General features: G+C 50.7%; 1 protein-coding gene across 3 annotated transcripts in view; it reads right to left on the reverse strand.

Annotated features, from left to right (window-relative positions):
• PLCE1 (phospholipase C epsilon 1) overlaps positions 1-22340 on the reverse strand; it is a 1554148-nt gene that overhangs the window by 5605 nt on the left and 1526203 nt on the right. The window lies entirely within an intron of this gene.

Consider the following 22340-nt stretch of genomic DNA (forward strand, 5'->3'; position numbering starts at 1 on the left):
GAACATGTGCATTGATGCACAAGTTACTTACCTTCGGTAACGATATATCTCTAAGAAACACAGATACCTTACCTTAGAATATCCCCAGGTGTCAGACTGGATCCGGAAACTTTTGCGTAGCGGTACCCTTGCGCGTCGGTAGGCGTCGTCTGCGGCTCCGCGTCCGTCGTCGCCGGAGTACTTAGATGCCGCCCTTGCGCGCTGACGTCAGTTCTTATACACAGCTTTTCCGCGCCAGAAACGCAGAGCCATGATAAAAACCAACATTGGTGCCATGAAACTAGGGCCCTGAAAGGGGATGACCGTAACCCTAGATATCGGTTCGCAGAACGGTGAGGATGGGTGGAGCGGTAAGGAATCTAATACTAACTACTGTTTCCTACAGATATATCGTTACCGAAGGTAAGTAACTTGTGCATCTGAAAGAAACAGGTTAGTATTAGATTCCTTACCTTAGAATAGATACCCCAGCAATACCAACCCCGGTGGTGGGTCTGCGAACCAATGAGCACACCAGAAAGTCCTGGAGAACGGATCGGCCGAAAAAGCCATCTCTCCGGACTTGGCTGTCCAGGCATTAGTGTCTTGCAAACGTGTGCAGCGAGGCCCACGTAGCCGCCTGACAGATGTCCTGCAAGGGGACTCCCCGGCCAAGGGCAGTAGTAGCCGCCGTGGCCCGCGTGGAATGGGCACGAAGCCCCACAGGAGGCTCCTTTCGAGCCAAGGAGTAACAAGCCTTGATGCACAAGACGACCCATCAAGAAATGGTTCGTTTGTGCACCGCCCGTCCCTTCTTAGCGCCCACGTAACCAACAAAGAGTTGGTCATCCACCCGGAACTGGCGTGTGCGATCCAAAGAGAATGAGAGCGCACGTTTTGGGTCCAGACGGTGGAGCCTCTCTTCCTCTTTCGAGGGACGCCGAGGCGGAAAGAAGGTGGGCAAAGTGATGGACTGCCAGATGTGGAAGGCTGTGACTACCTTGGGCAGGAAAGAGGGTCGCGTCCGCAACACAACTTTGTCCGGGTGGACTGAAAAGAAAGGAGGCTTAGAAGAAAGGCCCTGGAGCTCACTCACTCTCCTGGCAGAGGTGATGCAACCAGGAAAGCGGTCTTCAGAGTAAGGAGGCGAAGAGGACAGTTATGAAGTGGCTCAAAGGGAGCGCACATCAGAAAAGTGAGAACAAGGTTCAAGTCCCACTTAGGCATCACGAAAGGAACTGGAGGAAACATATGAGTGATGCCCTTCAAAAACCTATTTACAACCGGGGACTTGAACAAAGAGGGCTGATCAGGTAGCCTTAAGAAGGCGGAAATGGCCGAGAGGTAGCCCTTCAGAGTGCCCAGAGCAGAGCCCTGCTGGGCAAGAGAAAGAAGAAAGAGTAGAACCTCTGAAAGAGGGGCAGAAAGGGGATCCACACCTTTGCTGTGCACCATGCCACAAATTTGTTCCACCTGCAGGCGTATACCGATTTTGCGGAGGGACGCCTGGCTGCCAGAATGACATTACAGACTTCATGAGGCAAGTCAAATCGCCTCAACTGCCGCCGCTCAATCTCCACGCATGTAAGTGGAGACTGGACAGGTTCAGGTGGAGGACCGTCCCCTGCTGCTGCGACAGAAGGCCTTCCTGAAGGGGCAGACGAATCGGGAGATCGACAGACATGCTGAGTCGCTCGGGATACCAGTACCTCCGTGCCCAGTCCGGAGCCACAAGGATGACTTGGGCCCGGTCGCGCCTGATCTTCTTCAGCACTCTGGGCAGAAGTGGTATAGGCGGAAAGGCGTACAACAGACCGCAACTCCACTCGCGACGAAAAGCGTCTCCGAGTGAGTGCCGCCTTGGAAATTCCAACGCGCAGAACTGATGACATTGCGCGTTCTCTTCTGTGGCGAATAGATCTAACCAAGGCTCTCCCCACTGCTGAAAGAGGCCTTGCGCCACGTCCGAGTTCAGACGCCTTTCGTGATCCATCATGCACCAACGGCTGAGTTCGTCTGCCCTGGCGTTCAGGGAACCTGCCAGATGTTGAACCACCAGGGTCACACCCTGATGTTCTAGCCACTGCCAGAGGCGCAGAGCCTTCTGGCATAGGGTCCACGACCACACCCGCCCTGTTTGTTGGAGTATCACATGGCGGTGGTGTTGTGCTTGAACACCTGCACTACACTTCCCCAGACAGAAGGAAGGAATGCCTTCAGTGCAAGCTGGATCGCCCGCAGCTCCAGAAGGTTGATGTGGAGCCGGGACTCCGCCAGAAACCAGAGGCCTCTGATCTCCGCCTCTCCCATGTGGCCTCCCCAGCCCTGGAGGGACGCGTCCGTCACAACTACATTCTCCGGTTGGGGTAGGGAGAGGGATCTGCCGCTGACCCAATCGCGGTCCGTGAGCCACCACTGCAACTGTCTTGCAGTGCCCTCTGAGATCAAGACATGGTCGGACAAGTTGCCCTGATGCTGGGCCCACTGAAACTTCAGGTCCCACTGCAGAGCCCGCATCCGCCACCTGGCGTGATGTATCCAAAAGGATGCAGGAGGCCATCAGCCCCAGAAGCCGCAGCGTCAACCTGACCGAGACTCGGGATAAAGGCTGAAAGATCGGAATCAGAGCCTGAATATCCCGAACTCGCTGTTCGGGAGGATAAACCCGAAACTGCGCCGAGTCTAGAACCGCTCCAATTAAGAGGAGCTTCTGAGAGGGACACAGGTGCGTCTTCGGCACATTGATGGAGAACCCCAGCAAGTGCAGAGGTCGGCCGTAGTCTGGAGGTGGCTGACGACTGTCTGGGGCGAGCCCGCCTTCAACAACCAGTCGTCGAGGTAGGGGAAGACTGAAACCCCTAACCTGCGCAGATGAGCTGCGACCACCGTCATCACTTTTGTGAACACCCGTGGGGCGCTGGTAAGGCCGAAGGGGAGAACGGTAAACTGAAAGTGCTCGTGGCCAACTGTGAACTGCAGGTAGCGCCGGTGGGCCAGCAGGACGGGGATGAGGAAATAAGCGTCCTGCAAGTCCAACGCTACCATCCAGTCTCCTGGGTCCAGGGCAGCTAAGACCTGAGCCAGTGTCAGCATCTTGAACCTCTCCTTCCGGAGAAAGCCGTTTGCCCTTCTTGGGAACCAGAAAGTAGTGGGAATAACAACCACACCCTACTTCTGGCCCAGGAACGTGCTCGATGGCCCCCTTGGCCAAGAGGGCCGCAACTTCCTCTCGCAGAAGATTCAAGTGATCCCCCGACAAGCGGTGGTACTGCGGTGGCATGGCTGGAGGGGTCGACTCGAAGGGGAGGGAGTAGCCCCTTCGGACGATTTGCAGCACCCACCTGTCCGATGTGATGTTGTGCCAGTGGAAAAGGTGATGGCGAACCCTGCCCCCCACTGGCGTCACGTGGGCCTGAAAGCTCGGACTAGGAGGGCTTTGAGGCGGATGCTGCAGGGATAGATGTGGACTGGCCTCGCCGTTGTCCCCGGGCACCGCCACGGTGGTTACCACGTCCGCCACCGCGCTGGATGTTAGTCTGCGACCCGTGGCTGGCAGAACGTGTGGGGGCACCCCTTCCTTGGCCACGAAAGGGGCGAAAGGCAGCAGATTGCTGGCGTGGGGCCGACAGGCCCAAGGACTTGGCCGTAGCCCTGGAGTCCTTAAAGCGCTCCAGCGCACTGCCCGCCTTGTCGCCAAAGAGGCGACGGCCATCAAACGGCATGTCCGTAAGGGTGTTTTGGACATCAGCCGAAAAGTTGGCGGACCTCAGCCAGGTGTGGCGACGAATCGCCACCGTCGTTGCCATCGCTCTACCCAGTGAGTCCGTTATATCCAGCCCACATCGGATGGAGTACCGTGCCGCATCTCGACCCTCCGCAAGGGCTTGGGCGAGTTTAGTCCGGGCCTCCTCCGGACATTGTGGCAGCACGTCCGCGACCATGTCCCACACAGAATGGGTATAATGGCCCAAGAGGCAAGAGTCCAAACCACTGGCATCCTCTAGCTCACCTGCCCAGTCCTGATAAGACTGGCACTCACGTGCCAGAGGGTCCTCAGACCCCTCCCAATCCACCTCGCCACCCATCTCCTGGTACTCAGGGTCAAATGATGGGGCGGGCTCATAGAAGAAAAAATCTTCCATCGGCGTCGAATGCGGCTTCGAGCGACGCTGTTCCGGCGTCGGAACCGGGTCGAGGGGGGGACCGGGGACGACGTCGTCCGGGGATGACTTCGTCCGTGGACGGCGACACCCTAGGGGCCGGCGCCGGCGAGGTCGTAAGGTCAACCGGCGATGACCCGGATCCGGATTCAACGGGGCCCTGCGGCGCCGGGACTGAATTCGCCGACGGCGCCGGGGCCGAAGCACCCAACGGTGCCGGGGCGGAAACACCTGGCCCGCTTGGGCTCCCAGTCGGGGCCGCTTGGCCCGAAGGCACCGAACCAGAATACCTACATCAGGTAAGACGGGTGCAAAGATGCAAAGTGATGTCGGAAACTGCAGTAGACCAGAATGGAGAACTTAGGAAAGATGCCACTGGCGAAGAAGGTGAAAGAGTCTGGTGGAATCCAAGGATGGATTTTTGAAAGAAGAACCTTCAAGCTGAGGAGATAGAGTCTATGGCACTCGGAGATGACCAAGAGGCACGGAAGAGCAATGACCACTGATGATGGAAGAGGCAGGCGGGATGACAGTGACCTTGTGGCTGCAGTTGTGAGGACCAGGCAACGCTATGGAAGACCAGGAGCCATTCACGAACTGTCCAATGTCAGGAGTCAAGAACCAGGGGGTGCGTGTCCGGTGGGAGCACCAACACTAACTAAATTAACACACATAAGTATATATGCAGGTACGGACTATTCGTGAATATGAAGTATCCCTACAATTTCCAGAATATCACTGCGCTCTATCACTTTCGAGGGGACCCACAGGCCGAAAGCACAGGAGTCGGAAGAGGACCTCTAGCAGCTCACCAAAGATGCAGGCCCACGGTGTAGAGGATGCAGTGAGGATGTAGAGATGCTGGAGGCTAAAGCTTATTGTAGCCCAAAGAGCTCTGGAGTACAGAGCCAACAAGCCTTGGCACTGCAAGTCGATGCAGTGCACAGGGGGTTCTGTTCCAATGGTTCCGATGAGGGATATTGGTCTCAAACTTACTGAGAGGGCAGGTCAGGCCTCGAAGGAGTTATAGAACCACCAACTGTGCTGCTGTGCCTTTCAGAGTCCGTAGGAAGTCAGGAGCAGCAGACCGGCCAGCTTCATTGCGGTGCATGCAGATGCAGGAGAGTGACTCCTTCACTCCAAGGGAGATTCCTTTGGGTGTCATTGATGCCCACAGGCCTGGAGAGAAACCTAGATGAAGCACAGGCTCAGACGACAACGAAGAAGACTTACAGAACAGCAAGACCAGGGGCAGGAGGAGTCGGCCTCGGTGCAGTCTCAGTTCCAGGTGAAGTCCAGCAAAGTCCAATGTACCCAGACGGTTGAAGTGGAAGTGGTTTTGAGTTTAAATCTTGTCCCACAACAAATCTGAAGAGCCACCCACAGGCAAGCCCTTAAGTACCTTAGCAAAAGGGTTGGGACGATTCAAGGGTCCCTCCCAGAGGAGGGGCTGGACAGATGGGAGGATACTTCCTTGTCCTTTGTCCAATTTTGCGCCAAAGCGGAAGCCGAGGGCTCCCTGAACTGGCTCAAACTGGAGTATGCAAGGAGGGCACCAAATGTGCCCTTCAAAGCAGTCTGGTGGCGCTGGCAAGCGCCTCCACCCCAGCCAAATACACGAAGTCCCATCTGCGAGGTGTTCACTTCACACCTCCCTGTGACAGGAGACCTATTGTTCAGCCTTCTCCTGCTCGAGCTCAGCAGCAGGAGGGCAGAATCGTGTCTGGGGTCAGCAGCAGCACTAGCTTGCTGTCAGACCCTGGAAGGCTGTTACCAGGAGCACAGAGGGCTTCCTGGAAGAGCCCCCTGGTGCATGGAATCATACCTCAAACATGCCCAGCTTCGGCACAGCCAATATATAGTTAGCCATCGCATATTGACACATGGCCACTATATGTATCAAAATGGCTGATCATACTTACAAAGCCTGGAGAATCGATTGTAGGGTATGTCCTGCTCATGCAGGGCACCCTCACACTTATAACCTAGCACCCTGCCTTCAGGATTGAAAGGCCTGCTTTAGGGGTGACTTATACGTTTTAAATGCAGTGACCTCAGACAAAAGGAAGCTTATATCTATCCTAAGTAGTGCTAGCACCAGCTTACATAAGGTGCAATGGCAGGCCTGTAGTCACAGTTTGAGTGGTCCCTCGTGGTGGCATAATATATGCTGCAGCTCATTAAAGACCCCTGGTGTGCCTATGCCATGGGTACCTTAGAACCATATACAAGGGACTTACATGGGTACACCAGTAGCCAATTGGGAAGGTACCAAAGTACTTACAACTGTCAACTGGGGTCCAGATTAGCAGGATCCCAGTAAGACTAGTCATAAAACAGAAAAACACCAGCAAAAAGTGGGGGTAACCATGAAAGCAGATCCTACTTCCCTACAATAGTCCACTGATTTAAGATTTGTTACAGATTGGTCAACAAGCAGCCCCTGGAAAGGCTGAGGGTTCATTCCACCAGGTCCAAAGCTGCTACCACTGCTTTGGTGCTTGGAGTTCCTGTTCTTGATATCTGCCAGGCTGTGAAATGGTCATCTGAAAGAAACAGGTTAGTATTAGATTCCTTACCTTAGAGTATCCCCAGGCGTCAGACTGGATCCGGAAACTTTTGCGTAGCAGTACCCTTGTGCGTCGGTAGGCGTCGTCTGCGGCTCCGCGTCCGTCGTCGGCGTCGTTGGGGCCGGGATGACGTCGCCGGAGTACTTAGACGCCGCCCTCGCGTGCTGACATCAGTTCCTATTTTTTCGGCGCCAGCAAGAGCTGTGTTTTCACTCTGCACATAGCCTCTGTGGGGGTCTTGGGTATTTACTTCGGGTGGTTCCTTGTGTCCCTAGCTCTTCTAAGTCTTCTGGTCCAAGTCCCGAGTTCGGTCGCAGTTCGCATTCCACTTCTTTAGTATATGGTCTGGTCACCCCCTGGAGACCGCTGTGTATTTGTGCTTTCTTACCTGATTACATTTGAAGTATTGTGTGTATTGTGTTACCAATGGATTAGTGTGTATAATGAATATACTTATTTTTATAACTATACTGTGTGGTTCTTTTTCGTTTAACCTACACTATATGATTAGTTCTCGTAAAACAAGCTGCTTAACACTCCTTCTGGACTAAGCCTGAAGGCTGCGCTCCACAGCTATCACTTTCTATGGTTGTCTAAGACCATTAAAATCACCATGAGGGTTGTCTGGATTAGTGCAGGGTGCTCCATATACTTAGCCAGCCTCTAGCAACTATTAACTGTGACAAGAGTCCTTTTCTGCAACTCCTTGCCTTTCTTTGCTCTGGAGAATCTCACAAAACTAGATCATCCCTTGATAATGGAGGTAATGCAGCGTTGATCCTGCTGGATCTTTTAGCGGCTTTCAATACGGTCAATCATGAATTACTAGTCGACCGTTTGCAGGATCTAGGGATTAGTGACTCAGCATTGGTGCTGCTGAAATCTTTTCTATTAGGACCCCAACAAGTAGTGTCACTTGGGATTTTTAACATAGGAACTTTTAGTATGCCTTGTGGGGTACCTCGGGGATCTTCAATGCCCCACTCTATTTAATCTTTACGTCATACTACTTGCCGCTCTGATCAGATCTTTTGGGCTATCCCTGGTGTCCTACGCCGACGATACACAAATCATAGTCTCAATGGCTAAAAGTGAAAATGGGTCTGGCGTCAGGTTCAACAAATATATGAGTGCAGTAAGTAGCTGGATGGCCAACAACTGCCTGGAGCTTAACTCCTCCAAAATAGAGGTCATTCAGTTCGGCAATAATCAAGTCATCTGGTCCCCCACTGGTGGCTGTCCGACTTGGGCATGGCACCCACGCCAACATCCAAAGTAAAAAATCTGGGGTTTATTCCGGACAGTGAACTAAAATATAAAGAACAAGTTAACCTGATTACTTCTTCCTCTTTTTATTGGCTCAGAATTGTAAAGAAAACTGAAAAATTTGTACCAGCTGACCTATTGAAAGCTGTGGTCATCGCCTTAGTTCTCTCACGATTGGCCTATTGTAATAGTCTCTATATCAGCCTTTCAAAAGGTCCACTTAAACTCCACTTAAACTCCAGACCATTCAAAATGCGGCTGCACCGTTTCTCTTAAGAATCACCAAATATCAGTCAGCCAGGGCCTCCATCAGACAATTGCACTGGCTCCCGGTCTGCCATCATATTTCTTTTAAGGTTCTCAGCCTAGCTTTTTAAGACACTCTATGGAAAAGTGGCTGCCTATTTAAAGGCAAATCTTGTGCGATACATTCCCGGCAGAGCTCTTCATTCTGGTTCACCCAATTTTTTGAGGGTTGCTTCCTTTAAATGCGCAACTTGGGTGGGAAGAAGCTTTTTTAGAATCACTGCTCTTCTCTGGAACTGTTTGCCTCTTGAACTGAAATTAGCACCCACACTCTTGGCGTTTAGCCTCAAAACTTGGTTATTTAACCAATGATCCTTACAAACTGAGCCCTCCTTTGCTCTTATCTGATCTTTACAGCGCCAAGAGGCCTCTGGGTATTCGTGCACTTTACAAGATGTTTCATTCATTCACAAAGATCCACCCAGTGGTCTGTGGTTCAATCAGTACAAAAGCTCAGAGCTCTCTTAGGATCCAGTCTAATTAGTCTCTGCTCCTCTTTTGTGGGGTGAAGTAAGAAAAATGAGCAAAAAACGTTAGGAGACTGCCCAACGGGAAACTGAGTCACAACAATCAGTAAGAAGGCTGTCCTGATCCTCAATACCAGCTTTTCTGGGAGAAATGTGGCACAGTGTAGGTGCTCAACTAGAGGCTGAAGCTCATTCATGCAAGGAGCTAAAGTTATCCTAATGATAAAGATATTTTCTAGAAGAGACTTCTAACCACAGTTTACTTGCCTTCTGAATTCCCCCAGGTGCCAGACTGCACTCTGAACATTTTACATCAATTTCCTCGTACGTTAGTAGTGTGCATCCAACCAAGAAGCACAAGAAGACAAACCATGGTTTGCTGACATCTACCCACTCCCATCATTCAGCCGTGCAGCGCCCCAGGTACCTTGGAGTTGTTATCCCCTCTCATAATACATTTTTCAACTGATCACAATATGTCTCTCTTTCTCTGGGTCATCGGCGACCCCTAAGGAGCTCCATAAGTTGAAACTGGCCATGGACCACATTTTTGGTACCTCACTGTTTCCCTCTGGAGCACCTTTGGGCCCTAAGGATCAGTGGTAGCCTCAAGTCGGGTTACAGACGGTAGATCCATACCCAATGCCAACTGTGCTACTCAACCTCTCTTCAAGGCCTGCTCATCTCTGACTCCAGTGCAACATTCATTACTGCGACCGACACCACACCCGCGGGTCTCAGCACCAGCCAGATGTCACTGATGTCAGAAACAGAGACGATAGTTTTATCGGACTCAGAAACTCAGTTTCTAAAAACAACCCCCCACTACCCCCACCAATGTGAGGTCACAAACGACATGCCTGCACTTCTGCTCTGACCCAGAAACCTCCTAACCACATGGTGATTATAATGATGATGACCCTTCTTATGAGACAATAAATTATCTGCAGATGCCAGTGGTTTGATCACTTCACCAGACATTGGCATGTCCTCCTCTAACCAGACTTCAGTGACAGTGTGTCTTTCTCTGAACAGTGATCAGAAGGGCGGCATAAGTCTTAGACCTCGCCCTGTCCACTGCAGAGGTAAAGACAAATGTTTTAACCAAGATGCTCAACCAGGGCCACATGAGCCAAGAAGCTCTACTCCCCTTCAATGAAGCCCTCACTGATATGCTGGTAGGCACCTGGGCAAAATCAGGATCTTGCCCCATGCCTCCACCAGGTTAATAGGAACGTAGCAAGGACGCACAGATCTGCCCCCAGGGACCTGGCATTTTTCAGCAACACCTCACCACAGAAAGCTTGGTTGTGAAGGCGACCATGTGTCACCTCAACCCTAATGTGGACCCAACAGCTTTCCTGACAGGGAACCAAAATGCATGGAGACGTTCACCAAGCATATGCTTTCCTCCGCCTGCCATGCCCTCGGATCGGTCAATACTGCCTCTTGTGGGACAGAGTGGCGGACAACCCTGGCTAATTGTTCTGGAAAACATCCAGCCGACCCTACAATATCTCATCATGGATGTCCAAGACGTACCAAAGTACTGCATTTGCTTGGGATTGGATACAACCAACTGTCTGGGTAGGGTAGTCTGCACCAGCATGGCTCTTTGTCACCATGCCTAGATTCACTCTATGGGCTTCTCTACTGACGTCCAACAATCCTTTTACAGCTCTATGCTTTATGGAGTGAAGGAGGACTCCGCTTTAGAAAGATTTAAAGAGAGCAAAGCCATTTCTCGCTCTCTGGGATTAGCGACCCCTGCTCAGCAGTTCCCCCAGCAATATCTCCCGTTTCAAGGCTTTGGAAATGGATATCAGCAGAGGCAACACCAGACTGTCTCACGAACAACAGGCCTCTCAATCCGTTCGAGGTAAAAGCAGGGGATCAGCACAACAGTGTCCAGGACCCCAGGTGCAGTGATCTAATCAAACCAGTCACAACTCCCATAGCTGGTGCAAAACACTTGAATTCACTTTTGTCAACACATAACCAAGTGGGAGGGTGCACCACCTTTTCCCTTCCTGAATGGAGGAGCATCACATCCGACCAATGGGTGCTCCAGATTGTGGAACATGGTTACTCCCTCCCCTTCCTGTCACATACCCCAGATATGCCATCCACACCACAACACCTTCCTGGAGTACCACTTGTCTATACTCTGCACAGAAGCTCATGCTCCCATGGCCAAGGGAGAAAAAGAGAGGGTGCCGATTCTGAGATTGAAACTGTCTGTTATTGCTGTTATTTTTTGGTGCAGAAAGAGGACAGTTCTTTACCCTAACCTAGATCTTCGCACACTAAGCCTCTTACTTTAGAAGGTAAAGTTTAAAATGCTTACTTAGGCCCAAGTTCACGCTGGCCTGAATCCAGGAGACAGGATGGTGGAGTTGGATCTGTAGGACACCTATTTCCACATCCCCGCCCTACAATCCCATAAGTGTTATCTGCAGTTTCATGTAGTTCAAGTACATTTTCAATTCTCAGTACGCTTTTGGCAATACCAATGCTCCTAGGGTGATCACAAAGGAGATGGTGGTAGTTGAGGCCCATTTAGAATTTAATACCAGTCTTCCTATACCATGACGACTGGCTACTGAATGTGCGCTTGCCTCAAACAGTAATAAGCTACTTCCAGACAACTGCAGACCTATTCACTTTGCTGGGTTCTGAAGTTTCAGTAGGCTCAGCACCAAGGGAATCTTTCGGATTCCATCCAGGTGTTCAAGGAGACTGCAAATGATGTGCAGTGGTGGCTGTTCAACCACAGCTGGATCAGAGGCAGCATCCAAACCCCTCTTCCTACCTCATCCACAACAGACTGTCACATCAATGCTGGGTTGGGATGGTCATCTGGGAGAGGTGGAGATCAGAATACTCTGGTCTCTGAAACATATCAGTCTCCACATCAACTTGTAGGAGGTGTTATTTGAATGGCACTGAAGGCATTCCTCCCGAACATCAAATAGGAAATGGCAAAAGTGCTCACAGACAACACAACCACCATGTGGTACGGTCCCTAGAGGCTGTACGTCTCTGGAAATGGCTACTGTCTCAGGGCATTTCCCTGGTCGTCCACCACTGATCCCTGGATCTATAAATGCCCGGGCGAACTAACTCAGCTGACACTGCCTAGCAGATTACGAATGGCAGTTACACTCAGAGGTGGCACAAGGCATCTTCCAGCAATGTGGAGAACCCTGGCAGAGAACAAGCAGTGTCCAAGCTTTTGTGCATTGGAGTTCCAAAGGCAGTTCTCCCTCCCTCGGAGAAGCCATCAGTCTGGACTGGAGCTCATACTTCATATGCCTTTCTTCTTTACCTTACCTGCACATAAAATTGAAAAAAATAAAGAAAGACCAGGCCCAAGTCATCCTTGTGGCTTTGGACTGGACAAAGAGTGTGGTACCTTGAATTTCTGGCCATGAGCACATCTCCTCTGATTTGGCTTAGCATTCGGGAGGATCTCCTGTCGCAGCAGGAGGGCCGGATCCTGCACAATAGTATGCACAAAATACACCTCTATGCATGGAGAATGAGCAGAGATAGTTTTCGATATTCCTCCCAAAGCTGTGAGTATTATCCTAGCAGCCAGGCTGTAGTTTGGTGTTCTGCACTTTCTATGATGTCACAGTGGGAACATTAATTTGGTCCTCACCTACCTGATGTGCACTCCATTTGAACCGATTCAAAACTGTTCTTTCTGCCAACTGACCACCAAGACAGAGTTCTTCATCCACAACATCTGCCAAAGGAGCGTGTGAATTGATTCTCTGCCAGTACAGCCGGCATACACGTTACCCAGGTAAACTAGTTCTACGAACAAAAGAGGTATTCCTGCCAAAGGTAGTCATGCCCTTCCATTTAAGACGAACCATCCTTCTATGCTCTACCTTACTTTTCCAGGTGGTTAGAACAGCTTCACCACCTGGACCCTAGGAGGGCCCTTAACTTCTATATAGATCAGACCGGAGGTCACCAGCTAAATGCACAAGTTACTGCTTGTGTAACGCTATATCTGTAAGAGACATTAGTTATTGATAGATTCCTTACCTTAGAATATTCCCCAGGTGTCAGACTGGATCCGCAAAGTTTTTTTGCCTAGCAGTACCCCTGAGCACCAGTAGGTGGCGCTGTGCTGCTCCGCGCCCGTCACTGGCGTCGTAAGCGCCGGGATGACGTCATGGAGGCTACTTAGGCGCCAACCGTGTGCGCTGACGGCAGTTCTGTACACGACTTTCCGCGCCGAAACGCAGAGCCATGCAAGATACTGACTATTGGTGCATACAACTAGGGCCCTAAAAGGGGATGACCTTATCCCTAGTAATCATTTTGCAGAACGGGGAGGATGGGTGGGGCGGTAAGGAATCTATCACTAACTAATGTCTCTTACAGATATATCGTTACACAAGTAGTAACTTGTGCATCCGAAAGAGACATGTTAGTGATAGATTCCTTACCTTAGAATAGATACCCCAGCAATACCAACCCCGGTGGTGGGTTTGCGAACAAGATTAAACCAAAAAGTCACGGAGCACAGAACGGCCAAAAAAGCCGTCTCTCCGGACCTGACAGTCAAGGCAGTAGTGCTTGGTAAATGTGTGCAGCAAGGGCCACCTAGCTGTCTGACAAATGTCCTGCAAGGTAACGCCATGTCCCAAGGCAGTAGTAGGTGCTGGTGCCCTGGTACAATGGGCACGCAGCCCCGCACGAGGCTTCTTCTTGGCCAAGGAGTAACATGCTTTGATGCAGAAAATGACCCACGAGAGATGGTCCGTTTGTGCACAGCCAGACCTTTTTTGGCACCCACGTAGCCAACAAAAAGCTGATCATCCACTCGGAACTGGTGTGTTCGCTGAGGATAGAATGCTAGCGCATGTTTTGGGTACAGACGGTGGAGCCTCTCCTCTTCCCTGGAAGGATGCGGAAGCGGAAAGAAGGTAGGCAAAGTGATGGTCTGCTCGATGTGGAAGGGCTTAACAACCTTTGGCAAGAAAGAAGGAAGGGTCCTCAAAACTACCTTGTCCGGATGAACAGAAAGGAAAGGAGGTTTGGAAGAAAGGGCCTGGAGCTCACTCACTCTTCTGGCAGAGGTGATAGCAACCAGGAAAGCCGTCTGTAGAGTAAGAAGACATAAGGGACAGTTATGAAGAGGCTCAAAGGGAGCACACATCAGAAAAGTCAAGACAAGATTTAAGTCCCATTGAGGCATTACGAAAGGCATGGGAGGAAACGTGTGTGTAATGCCTTTGAGAAAGCCGTTAACAACCGGGGACTTAAAAAGAGAAGGCTGATCAGGAAGGCGGAAATTGCAGAAAGATAACCTTTGATAGTGCCCAGAGCAGAGCCCTGCTGGGCCAAAGACAGGAGAAACAAAAAAAACTCAGAAAGAGGGGCAGAAATGGGATCCACAGCCTTCGCTGTGCACCATGCCACAAAGCTGTTCCACCTGCAGGAGTATTCCGTCTTAGTGGAGGGACGCCTGGCTGCCAGAATGACATCACAGACTTCGGGAGGAAGATCAAAAGGCGAACAAAGAAAAACCAAAGGTGGTGATGGACGGAGCGTTGACAATACAAACACTCACCCCCAGTCAACTGATCTGGGTTTAATCCATCACCATTCTTTAGCTCACTCCGCCAATCCAGTTCAGACATGGCCATATGCAAATCAGTCTGACCCTGTGCCTCATGGGAACAGTCCAGCCCGAACTGCCAAGCCATGTCTTCCCTGGACCGGAATCAAGCTTCCCAGGACCGGTTTCTGGCATTACAGCCGTCTTCAGCCGGGCTTGCTTGACTTCAGTGGCAAAGTGAGCAAGGGACTCACGTCTGAGCATACCCTTCCTTTGTTTTTTCTTCGGAAGATCAAAAGGTGTCAACTGCTGCCGCTCAATCCCCACGCATGGAGGTGGAGGCTGGACAGGTTTGGGTGGAGGACCGTCCCCTGCTGCTGCGACAGAAGATCCTCCAGAAGAGGCAGACGGATCGGGGGATCGATGCTCATACTGAGTAGCTCGGGATACCAGACTCTTCGAGCCCAGTCTGGAGCCACAAGAACGACTTGGGCCCGGTTGCACCTGATCTTCTTCAGCACTCGGGCAGAAGTGGGATTGGCGGAAAGGCGTACAACCGACCGCAACTCCACTCGCGTCGAAAAGCGTCTCCGAGCGAGTGCCGCCTTGGAAATTCTAACGTGCAGAACTGATGACATTGCGCGTTCTCTTCGGTGGCAAATAGATCTAACCAAGGCTCTCCCCACTGCTGAAAGAGACCTTGCGCCACGTCCGAATTCAGACACCATTCGTGATCCATCAAGCACCGGAAGCTGAGTTTGTCCACCCTGGCGTTCAGAGAACCTGCCAGGTGTTGAACCACCAAGGTAATGCCTTGATGCTCCAACCATGTCCAGAGGCACAGAGCCTCCTGATATAGGGTCCAGGAGCCCACCCGCCCTGTTTGTTGCAATACCACATGGCGGTGGTGTTGTCCGTGAACACCTGCACTACACTTCACTGGACAGAAGGAAGGAATGCCTTCAGTGCAAGTCGGATCGCCCGCAGCTCCAGAAGGTTGATATGGAGCTGGGTATCCGTCGGAGACCAGAGGCCTCTGACCTCCGCCTCTCCCATGTGGCCTCCTCATCTCAGGAGGGATGCATCCGTCACCACTGTGTGCTCCGGTTGGGGAAGGGAGAGGGATAAGACACTGACCCAATCGCGGTCCGTGAGCCACCACTGCAACTGTCGTGCAGCGCCCTCCGAGATCTGGATGTGATCTGACAGGTTGCCCTGATGCTGTGCCCACTGGAACTTCATGTCCCATTGCAGAGCCCGCATATGCCATCTGGCATGAGTCACCAACAGGATGCAGGAGGCCATCAGGCCCAGAAGCCGGAGGGTCATCCTGACCGAAACCCGGGGTAAAGGCTGAAACAGTGGAATCATAGCCTGAATATCCTGGAATCGATGCTCGGGTGGGAACACCCGAAACAGAGTTTAATCCAGAACCGCTCCGATGAAGGGGAGCTTCTGAGAGGGACTCAGGTGCGACTTCGCACATTGATGGAGAACCCCAGCAAATGCAGGAGGTCGGTCGTAGTCTGGAGGTGGGAGACGACTGCCTGGGGCGAGCCCACCTTCGACAGCCAGTCATCGAGGTAGGGGAAGACTGACACCCCGGACCTGCGCAGATGAGCTGCGACCACCGTCATCACTTTCGTGAACACCCGAGGGGCGCTGGTAAGGCCGAAGGGGAGCACGGCAAACTGAAAATACTCCTGGCCTACCATGAACCGCAGGTAACGCCGGTGGGCCGGCAGGACGGGGATGTGAAAATAAGCATCCTGCAAGTACAACTGTACCATCCATTCTCCAGGGTCCAGGGCAGTCAGGACCTGAGTCAGCATCTTGAACTTCTCCTTCCGGCGGAAGCGATTGACATCCCGGAGGTCCAAGATGGGGCGCAAGCCCCCTTTTCCTTTTTGGGAACCAGAAAGTAGTGAGAATAACAATCACTCCCTACTTCCTGATCGGGAACGTACTCAATGGCCCCCTTGGCCAGGAGGGCCGTGACTTCCTGACGGAGAAGAGCCTAATGATCCCCCCGACATGCCGTGGCACCGAGGTGGCATGGCTGGAGGGGAGGACAGAAAGGGGAGCGAGTAACCTTGACAGATTATCTGCAGCACCCATCTGTCCGATGTAACTCCGCCCCAGTGCTGGAGGCGAACCCTGCCACCCACTGGTGTGGGGTGCTCCCTGAAGCTCGGATTAGGAAGGTTTGGAGGCGGAAGCAGCGGGGGTGGAGGTAGACTGACCCGCTCGCTGGTTACCTGCCCCGCCCCGCCCCTGCGGAAGCCACGACCGCGGCCACGCTGGGGCTGGTTCTGCACAGGTTTAGTGAAGGAGCGTGCTTGGGTGCTCTTACCGTTGCCTCGAAAGGAACAAAACAAAGATGTGCCAGGGGCCTTCATGGAAAGACCCAAAGACTTGGCTTTAGTACGAGTCTTTAAAGCGCTCCAGGGCATTGTCCGGCTTGTTGCCAAATAGACGGGAACCATCGAAGGGCATGTCCATGAGCGAGCTCTGGACATCGGGTGAGAACCCAGTAGAGCGCAACCAGGGGTGGCGCCGTAAAACGACCGTTGTGGAAATCGCCCTGCCCAACGAATCAGCGGTGTCCAAACCACACCTGATGGCGAACTTCCCCGCATCCTTGCCCTCCACAATAGCCTGGGAAAAGACAGCCTGGACCTCCTCAAAGCACTGAGGCAGAACCTCCGCCACCTCTTGCCATATTGGTCCAGCCTCTTAGAGTCCTTATCCGGCGGAGCCGAGGGAAAGCCACTCTGTGATGTCGAGGCCTGAAGGACCAGACTCTCAGGCGTGGGGTGAGTGGTCAAGAAGGCGGGATCACCAAGCGCCGGACGATGACGCCTAGCGACGTTCTTATCCACTGGTGCCCCCGAGGCCGGCCGCAACCAAGTACCCAAGAGGACTTCCATAAGGGCCTAATTGAAAGGGAGCAGCGGCTCCGACGTAGATGCCGTCTGGAGCACCTCCGTAAGGAGGATGGTCTTAAGGGCCACCGTAGGGAGGTCGAGATGGAGGGCCTCCGCAGCACCACAGTATAAGAAGCACCTTCCTCCATAGTAGGCAGAGGCAAGGCAAACCCCGGGTCAGAAGACACATCAAGTTCACCCGCATCTTGAAGATCATCCACCCAATCATGCTTGGAGTCACACTGCCGCGCAAGGGGGTCCTCAGAGCCGTCCCAGTCGTCGTCTGTCTCCGGGGTAGAAGGAGCCAGCCGCGGCGGCAGGGCCGGACCCTGAGACTGGGTCAGCGGCGCCAGCCGGAGCCGCATCCCAACGTGGATCCCAGGCAGGAACAAAATGGTCCGGGAATTGGGGCAGGGGCGGGAGGAACGGCACCCAGTGCGGCGCCTGTGGCAGAGCCAGGGGCGGCGCTGGGGCAAGTGGCGCAGCACCTTGTGGCGTCGGAGCCGAGGGCGCTGGATCGAAGATTAAGTTCATTATTGTTGGAAAGTAGGATCTGCTCTCATGGTTACCCCCACTTTTTGTGGGTGTCAGTAATTTTTTTTCTAACTAGTCAGACTAGGAGCCTGCTAATCAGGACCCCAGTCACTGTGCTTCCTCCCTAAATTTGACATGGTAAGTACTTCTGTACCTCCACAATTGGCTACTGGTGTACCCCTATAAGTCCCTAGTATATGTATATGTATATGGTACTAAGGTAGCCCCAGGGCAAAGGTACAGCAGGATTCTCCCTTGGCTGCAGTATGTATTATGACACCCATGAGAGAGCACTCAAACTGTGACTACAGGCCTGCCATTGCAGCCTATGTAAGCTGGGTCTACCACCACTTACAACAGATATGAGTTTTCTTATATCTGAGGTTACTGCACTTCAAAAACTATAAGCCAACCCTAAGGCAGTCGTTTCAATCCTGAAGGCAGGGTGCTGGGTTGTAAGTGTGAGGGTGCCCCTGCATGAGCAGGACACCCCTACAAACCACAGAGTCGATTCTTCAGGCTTTGTAAGTGGGGACAGCCATTTTGATACATATAGTGGCCAATGGTCATTACACCATGGCTAACTATATAAAAGCTGTACCGAACCTGGGCATGTTTGGTATCAAACATGTTGAAATCATACCCTAACACCGTTACTGGTGTTGGAGGTATGATTCCATGCACTGGGGGCTCCTCCGGGAAGCCCCCTGTACTCCTGGTAACAGCCGTCCAGGGTCCCCCAGCAAGCTAGTGCTGCTGCAACCCCAGACACAAATATGCCCTCCTGCTGCTGAACTGAGCTCGAGCAGGGGAAGGTAGAACAATAGGTTTCCTGTCACAGGGAGGAGCGACCACCTCCTAGACATGACTTAGTGTATTTGGCTGGGGTGGGAGCGCTTGCCAGCGCCAATAGAATGCTCGAAGAGCACACTTGGTGCCCTCCTTGCATACTCCAGGTGGAACCAGTTTTGGGAGCCCTTGGCTCCCGCTCTGATGTGAAACTGGACAAAGGACATGGGAGTATCACCCCCTCTGTCCAGCCCATCCTCTGTGAGGGAACCCTGAGTCATCCTAACCCCTTTCTTGAGGGGAATCAAAGTTCAGTCAGTGATGCCAAATGGTCAAGTTTGTAATATTGAAAGGGTATTTAACTTGGGACTGACAAAAGAGATCAGTGATAACTATTATAAAACAAATAGCTGTGCAAAAGTGGGTAGTGATAATTCCAATGGGAATTTGAGTATAATGAAAGATTCTAAAGTTAAATGTTATGGGTGTGGCAGTCTGTGTAACCTTTCTAACCACCTAAGTAGTTAGGGTCACAACTTGACATAAATACTGTGGAAAAAGTGGTCACTTAGCTCATATGTTTAAGAATCCCAAAGTACAGAAAGTGATGGCAGCAACAGAAGTAGGTCGTCAAACAGTATTGCACTTAATGGATAAGTTCGATTCGATTTGAAAGCTTTATTCGATTATTCAGTAAACAATCATAAAAGCGCACAATATAATACATACAGATCTATAAAAATTTGTAAAAACAGGTGTAAAAAATGCAGGATTCAATACAATACAAAAAAGGGGGGGATATAATTGGCATAGCAACAGTTGATACAGGAAAGGGCAGAGTTAGAATTCCAAGCTCTTTCTGCTGGACACTGATTTTAAAATATAAGTCGCAGGGAAAAAACAGACATCCGGGACATCGAGTGCAAATAAGAGTCTCATAGCATTTGTAACAGTGGTCGCAGAGTATTTCTTAAAAAGGGGTTTAAGATAAGTTATACGAAGATACAAATACAGGGGGCATATTAGCAAAAAGTGCAGCGTGCTCTGCTTAGAGGTTCCGTCACATGGGCAGGGAGTAGACGTACGTTTTTTCATCTGGGGGAATGCCACCAAGTTATGAACAATACCAAGTCTCAGCCTGGTAAGAACAAACTGGTGAGATTGTTTATTAGTTAAAATTAAATACTTGGAAAAGCCAGAACCAACTAGATTATTAGAATTATAAAATAAATGGGAGGTAAACTGGCTACAAGCTTCTCCACGCAGTTTAGATTTAACCCCCAAAAAGACACGTTTGAGCTCCTGTTTGGAGATGTTAGTGGCACTTACAGGATCCCTAGAAACATCCAGATCAAACACATCTTTATAAGAAGTCAAAACATATTTGAGCCACTGGATCTGACTAAACTTATCCAAACGGAGACAGTCTTTGATTATACTCCGAGTAAAGCCAGTTTCGTCCTTGGCCCAGATTGACCTCCAGGCCATAAGAGGCCTCAATCCAGTTAAGTCGGTCAAATATTCCAGCCCCACTTCTTTATGTACCAACACATTAGAAGCCGACGTTGGGAGACAAAGGAGCCTTTTTAAAAACACATTTTCAGCAACTTGCAGATCCCCCTGTTGGCAATGTCCCCCGACACCTGAACCATATAGTGCCACTGAAGCACATCGATGTCGGTAAACAGTTAGCATGTCTGGTAGGCGTCGACTAAACTAATTTAGAAGCGAATCTAAAAACCCCTGAGGCCCCCTTACCCATCTTAGCCTTTACATTAAGGATCTCTGGGGCCCACGTGCCGCTGTTGCTAAAAGTGATTCCTAAATAACAAAATGTATCCACCACTTCGATTGTATGGTCCTTGAACTGGAACGGTCTAAGCTTATTCACCCTTTTCCCGCATGCCATAATAAAAGTTTTAGAATTATTAATTTTAAGTTTCCTCCCCTTGATAAAATCGAAGAAGCAATTCATTAATCTCTGCAGACCAACAGGTGTTCTGGAAAGTAAGACAGTGTCGTCTGCATAGAGCAGTACCGGGATTGCTTGGCCCTCTACTAGAGGGGCATCAGCTTGTATCTTCTTCAAATCAGAATCCATAGCATTTATAAAAAGGGAGAAAAGTAACGGGGCTAAAACACAACCTTGCCTGATTCCGGATTTGACCTTAATCTTCTTAGTACATTCCCCCACTGAGCCAAAACGGATCTGAGCTGACAACTTATTATATAGTCTGGCCAAAAAATAAATGATTGCAGCAGGGGCTCCCATTTCAAGCAATGTAGACCATAGTAAAGCGTGATCTACCAGGTCAAAGGCGCTGGTAAGATCTGCGAAGCAGAGAAATAAAGAACCCTGCTTGGCTTTCGTATATTTGCCTATGATTAAATCTAAATTAATGCACTGCTCGATAGTGCCAAGGCCCTTGCGGAATCCAAATTGTGAGTCAGCAAGGATACCATTAGCTTCAGCCCACTTCTCCAAACGTAACAATAAGACCCTGCTCATTATCTTTAGTGAAGAATCAAGAAGGGAGATAGGGCGGTAGTTCTTAGCCTCTCCTCTATCTCCCTTCTTGAAAATCGGCAAGATAATGGATTCACCCCATGTAGATGGGGTGCTTTCTTTGACAGATGCATTAAAGACCTGAGTCAGGAGGGGGCTCCATAGCAATAGATCCATCTTGTACAGGTCAACCGGGACACCGTCCGGACCAGGAGCCTTCCCACCCTTGCTATTGCGGATGGCATTATCGACCTCTAACAATGTAATCTCCAGGGGTAGCTTAGACCAAAACATGTCTACACAAGGGCTTATATGATCCTCCCCGGCCGGATCGAAGATTCCCGTAAAATATTGGACCCAGCTATCCTCGCTAACATGAGCCGTTAAAACAGGGAATTCCTCCTTTTGGAGGAAAGGGCTGTTAACGGTGTTCCAGAATAGCTTACTGTCTCGCAGTTCTGCCGCTTTAGTCAGGTTGTCCCACGCTTGTTCCCTTAGCTCCTGTTTTCTATGATTCAAATGGAGTTTATAAGTTGCCCTAAGGAGTTTTACAGCTTCCTTGTCCCTAGGATGGTTTGAGAGTGCCTTCTTCAGTTCTTAAAGAGATTTCGTACAGGCTCTGTCAAACCATCCTATAGTAGCCCTCTGAGTGTTAACATTGGTCTTGGTGAGGGACCTTTTAATAATACCGTTAAGTTCTTCAAATACGGCAATGGTATACGATGGGGCTGCATCGTCATCTAAGCAACGAAGCAGCTCTTCAGAGATAGCTACCAATATTTTTCGCAACAACTTATCAGAGTTGTCCCCACACCATTTGATCCTAATACCATTCTGCCTACAAGGCATTATTCCATCAACAATCCCACGCTTGGCAGTAGACTTAGGCCCCCAAATAGATGTCGACAGGATAACGGCATTATGGTCACTGAGGCCTAGATCAACAATTTCTGGCATGGCACAGTGCGGGGTAATGTTAACTGAAACCAACAAATAATCTATTACAGATGCTGAGTTCCTCCCTACAAAAGTCGGTACAATATTACCTTCAATATCGTCAGCAGGCTGAAAAATTAACAAGTCAAAATTAAGCATGAGGGTATTCAGGGAATCACCATAAGGTGTGTGAACAAAATGGGCCCGATCCTCCCCATTTGCCCCATCAAAACCACACACATTTGTAAAGGAGCGAGGACATGTACGAATATTAAAATCCCCTCCCTATATAATATCATAAGGATTATGGATAGCCCTA

The sequence above is a fragment of the Lissotriton helveticus genome, chromosome 5_1 (genome assembly GCF_964261635.1).
Source record: "Lissotriton helveticus chromosome 5_1, aLisHel1.1, whole genome shotgun sequence".
Taxonomy (NCBI): Eukaryota; Metazoa; Chordata; class Amphibia; order Caudata; family Salamandridae; genus Lissotriton; species Lissotriton helveticus.